Raw genomic sequence first — 6000 nt, forward strand, 5'->3', positions numbered from 1 at the left:
GAACAGAACAGTCAGTGAATGTTGCTGCCTATTCCACCTGAATGCAGGTTACTGTTGGGTTGTTGTTGTTTTTTTTTTCCCCAGAATGGAAAAGAACATATTTGCCAAATCACTGGCCATATAATATGTACCCGAAGCCTTATTAATCTGCTTTAGCATCAATACTGCTTCTGTCCGGCAGCCTCAATGGAACTACAGCTTGGTTTAGCTTGTAGTGTTCTACCATCCATTTTCTGCAGGTGCCAGACTGGCTCTTCAAATGAAGATGTGATAGGAGAGACCACTACCCTGTATCCTTTCAGGCTTTAACACAGGCATGAATCTCTGTGATGCAATATTGCCCTGATTTACCCTTATGACCTGGGGAATGGGGGCAGTTTAATAGGTTCATTCCTAGACTTTCCCGGTGCGATGTTTCTTACCCCACTGGTCAAGGACCCAAAATTGCCAATTTTCCCCCCATACATTAGTAAACTTTGTTCTGTCTTTTATCAAGGGATAACGAACTCCATTATGGGATTAAATATCTTGTATTTCAAATAGACCTTTTGGGACATGCATTCTATTACCTAATTTACAGTGAGATTGGTAAACATAATCTGGTTACAGTTTCTAAAAATTTCTTAAACAATATGATTTTAAATTTCTGGTGCAGCCCAATGATCTACTTAGAAAAGACATAGTAAGTGTATTGCTAGGGTGGCACTCAAATGCTAAGATCTTGTACATTCTGACCATGTCTCTTGAAGTCGAGGTGACCCAACTCTGCATGTCTGCCCCATTCACCAGTGGTTGTCCCAGGTGATGGCCTCCTCCACTCCACACACCCTCCACATGTCATCTCACCTGAGCCAATCTTGTCTCGATGCCCAGTAACCACATTTTGACTTTTATACCCACGATCACCCCTATGGTTTGGGCAACTTCTATAGTCCCCTCCTGGTTTCTTGGGTCTCATTGTTAGTGCTTCATTTTCAGCTGTATAGGCGTCTCTGCTGCCTGAGACGAGAGAGACCTCTACTCTCAGCCCTTGACCTTCAGGAACTCCCTATTCGCTTGCTGGTCAGCTCAAGTCCTATCCCTCCTGGAGAGGAGACATTTGGACATGTTTCACTTGAATTATTGAAAAGGCATTGAATCTCCATCCCAGGGGATAAACTAGAGTTATCAAGAGCGTGTATTTAAGCAAATCAATAAAGAACAGAAGAATCCTAAGAATTAAAAATCAATTTATTGATTTTAATTACAAACACAGGAGTTTTCCATTTCATGAACACCTCTAAGTAGGCTTCCCAGAGGACAGCCTATGGGCTCTGAATATTCCCTGCATTCAGAACAGTTTACCCATTGGCTATGAGTAGAGCTCATTACTGACATGTATACCTATCTTTCTGCCTTCAACATGAACACCAGTGGTAAACATGCATAGTATCTGAACCTCACATGATAAATCTCGGGTGTGTGTGTGTGTGTGTTTTTTAAGAACATATGAAAAAAAATCAGTACACAGATGGGGCCTGTGGAGTATGAATGATGGCAGCTGGTATCCAACCTATACAACTACCAACTTTATTTTAGCATTTTTCTATGGATATGTATACATCTGAAACTTGCGATCCCGAATGGAGTAGAATTATAATTTGGATTTATAAATACTTTTTTAAAAACCTCAGATGCCAAAACAGAGATTAGTTGAAAGTAAGCATCTTTATCGTAGGAGTACTTTGGGGCTCACAGAAAGAGATCACATTTATTAGGAAAATGAACATAGGGAGATTAAGAAATCTGATTTAAGGAAAATCTTCTTTAAAGCCTTCCCAGGGAGGCAGCTAACCTCATCTGCCATTTCTAAACTAAGAATCATTAGCTAACTGGTGACTTCCTTCTGTATCTTCCTAAAGTCGGTGAAAGATATTGATCTCTGAGTCATTACGCTTGCATTTAGCTTTGCCTTTCAAACACCAAGGCATTGTGGCCTTCCTGGGGCACAGGAGAGAGAAGCAGTCCTTCTTTCCATCTTCCTCAAGCCCCACTAGTGCAGTGGCTCTCCAGAGGCCAGCGACCCATCGGGGCATTTAGGGAAAACAGCAACAAAGACCTGCAGAACCGCTCTGTGCCCTTCTCCGTTCTTCCCCAAGCCAGATCTCCCTCTTCCTTGAAATCACCATCTCAGCCTAAGAGAAGATGACTCTCAACTTGCATGTGTAAAAGTAAGACACTTCTAACCGATGTGTGATAGAACAATCCCGTTTTCTTCCAGTGCTCGCAATTCACGTTTGTTCATTTCGGACACTGCCTGTCTTTACCAACCTTAACGTCGTCGTGTTTATCACTGTCAAATATCAGCCTTTTCGTTTTCAAGTAAGTCATCTTTTTTCCATCCTGGAATTTGCAAATCCTTCCTTTCCCAAACCTTGAAGCTATAGGGGCTTTCTCTCGCTCCCTGCTATCTTGATCCCAACCATGGTCATTGTTGCTCCGGGCAACTATTTTCACTGTGGGTGTTAAAGGATCTCCTGGCTAAAGTGCCAACTATTCTTCGAAAATCTGAAGATTCCTCCTGTACCTTTTGGTTTATTTTTTTCAGTTAACTTTTATCTCCATTGACTGTGCCATTCCGTGGTTCTCTTATACGAGCTGGGAAACTTCAAAATCTGCCAAAAATCACAAGAGAATTCTCTAGGCAACAGTAGGAAAAAAGTTGTAAATATTTATTGAATGTGATTTATTTGAAATAAACATTTCTGCCTCAAAAAGGTACCCAAGTGTTGAGCACCCAAGGAGTATTTTATGTAGACCCTCCACCGTTAAATCGAATTGCTCACACTTAGAGAAAAATAAAGTCCAAAAGCTTCACTTAGAAAAACAGACCCCAACACTGTCTTCTTTGCATCTTTCCGAGCATCTGCTTCGCAAGTGTTTTGTATTCTCTTTTGATTCATATTCCATATGACATCTTGGGCGAAACTCACATGTTATCGTTTGTCATTTGAGCAAGCCACCAAGTTATTACTTAGTTCACAGAGTGGTGTTTAGTTCTTAAGGAAATCAGATTGGATTAAAATGAAGTGAGAAGGCATGTTTAAAAGGAATTTGATATGTGCATTTGATACGCCTTTTCTCATTGGGTTGAGTTTTTCATAGGAATTCCTAAGTTGGGATAAGGGTGATTCTAACTGCGTTTTTAGGGTAGCTCCCGGTCTAGTTGCAGTGGCACCAAATGTGACCCCATGATGTGGATATGCTTGTCTGGACAGCAAATCTTCCTTCCTCCCACTTGCCATGTAACCGGCTTAGCCCTTGTGGTTTCATGGCACTGTCCCTGTTCCAGGGGTACAGAGCGACCCAGGCCTGATCAGTCAGAGTACCCCATCCCCGCCAAATACACAGAATGGTTCAGGGATTCTCACATGACCCAGCCAATCAGAGAGAGTCTTTCCAGGGACATTTATTTGGAGTCATGAGGAAACAGACTCACTGTTCATCTGTGATTATGAGCCATGGAAGCAATCAATGATAAAACCCAAATGAGCAGCAGAATTGAGAGGTGGAAAACACCAGAGTCCTGATGATGTTGTTTGAACCTCCACATACCCCGGAAGTAGTTTGTCCCCCTTAGAATTTCCAGTTTCAAAATCCAATACACTCTCCATTTTTCCTGGAGCAGGTTTGAGTTGGGTCTCTGTCACTCGCCAGCATAAAATGAAAATATCCCCCACGACTTCCTCAACCACTTAGGCACTTGATCTCCAAACAGAAGAAATTCTCAAGATTTCATCTCTAAGACTGTAACATAAAGCTGGGAAGGCCCAGGATGCTCAACTAGAACACAAAGCCTCAGGTTAAGTTCTGCATTTGAAGACGCTGCCTGAGTATCCTTGTCCTTGAGCCGCATGCTTACTCCCTCTTATTTCAGTTCTCCCAGATTTTGTTTAAGAAATGTTTTAATGTTTATTTATTTTTGAGAGAGAGAGAGAGAGAGAGAGAGACAGAGCATGAGCAGGGGAGGGGCAGAGAGAGAGAGGGAGACACAGAATCCGAAGCAGGCTCCAGGCTTCTGAGCTGTCAGCACAGAGCCCCACGCAGGGTTGGAACCCACGAACTGGGAGATCATGACCTGAGCTGAAGTCAGGCACTTAATGGACTGAGCCACCCAGGCACCCTAGAGTTAGTCTTAATAATCTTTACTGTTCTTGTTAGGACTATTGCCAGATACTTTATTTTCTGTCACTGTTGTAAAGGAGACCTTTTTCCATAATGATACCCAATCGCTTATTATTGAATCAAAAGGAAGCTTTTTTTTTTTTTTTTTGAAGATTACCCTGAATACTGCCACTTTGTTGAATTTTCTTACCAAACCAAACAGGTTTTCCACTGAATCTTGTTAGGGCTCTAGTTAGATTATCATCATTCGCAGCCAATATGATTATCTAGAATCTTCTTTCTCATTAGTAATGCTTCTTATATCTCCTGCATGCTCAGTATTAGAGGTTGTAACAATTGCTTGGCTCATTTTTTTAAAGCGCATGACTCTTAATTAGCAAAACAGAATGTCCATACTCAAGCTTTGTGCCAGAGAACATGACTTTGACCTGGTTACTGTTTAACTCTTATCCAAACAATCCAGAGAAATGGTGCTTAGGGTGGGTAGTTTGAAGGACGTGAATCGATTCTCTGGTAGTTTAGATTTTGTTCCTGGATCAAATTAGATTGTCCGAGAGCCTCACACTTGCTCCGCATTGTGTTGGCCCCTCAGAGTTGTGCTTTGTCTTCCACCCTTGATTTATATCAGGAATAGTATAAAACCACCTGAAAAATCTACCACGATTATTTTCAAGGGTTTTCTTTAGGTCATTGTCCATGCCATCACGTAGTAACCTAAATATATAGAAAGACGCAGGATAAGGGAGCCTGGCTGGCTCAGTCGGTAGAGTATGAGACTCTTGACCTTGGGGTCGTGACCTTGAGCCCCATGTTGGGTGTACAGACTACTTAAATAAAGAAAACTTTAAAAAAAAGTTTTTTTTTTTTAAACAGAGACCTAGGATTAAAAAAAAAAAAATTCAATACTACAGTCCCAGAAATAGCTATTGGCGTAACTCACTAATGTTAGATTTGGGAGTCCTTGGTCCTCCAAACTACACGGTCTAAAGGGCTGTGGGGCTAAGTTGTGCAAATGGGGCTCTGGTAGCAGAGGGATTGGGTTAATTCACAAATGTCTTAGCAGATAAAGTTATATATGGAAAACAGAACACATCTGAGAGAAATAAGTCAGAGGAAGGTCTCTCTACCAGAGGAAAAGAACAGATACATGGAATATTAGCAGAAGTCCATTTATATGAAAATCAAAAGCTGCATACTTGTACACCCTGAATCCCAAATCCTCTCATTGGAAAGTGGCCTATGATCATAGCTTTGGCTTTTAGGAGAGATCAGTACCAGAAATAACTATATGAGAATTGTTTCCGAATTTATGATACAAAATGTTGTCGAGAACGTCATCCGGAGGTTCCCAGATGAAAGTGTTCATGCAAGAATTTCATTATGGGAAATCTTTGACTCCTTTTTCAAGTTCCGATGTTTTCTCCTTCGGGGTGCTGACATCTGGCTATCCCTGAGTTTCCCTTTCCTCACCCCTCCACGCGGCTAAGAAGCTCAGGACAAAATTTCCCACTCAAACAGAATGAGCCTTCAGATGACATCTTACCCATCTTCCTGGTTTTAATTTCCTTACTAATTTGTTCGCTTTATCATTAAAGCTTTTTGTAGGTCATCCCAAATGTTTTTGGAAAAAAGGCCAGGTATGCATGGCATTTTGTTTCTATTGTTAGGAATTTGTTTTTCAGGGCTCAGAGGAGTCTACTAGATTGAGATACTAAGGGGGAGTGACTGGGGCAGCCCCCTCCTACAGTCAACTTAAGATAGGGATTGCCACCACAACTGCGTAAAGGAAGCCAGCCAGGTTCCTGGCCAGAGGACTGGAGAATGCATGCCCCACCT

The sequence above is a fragment of the Panthera tigris genome, chromosome D3 (assembly GCF_018350195.1).
Source record: "Panthera tigris isolate Pti1 chromosome D3, P.tigris_Pti1_mat1.1, whole genome shotgun sequence".
NCBI classification, from domain to species: Eukaryota; Metazoa; Chordata; class Mammalia; order Carnivora; family Felidae; genus Panthera; species Panthera tigris.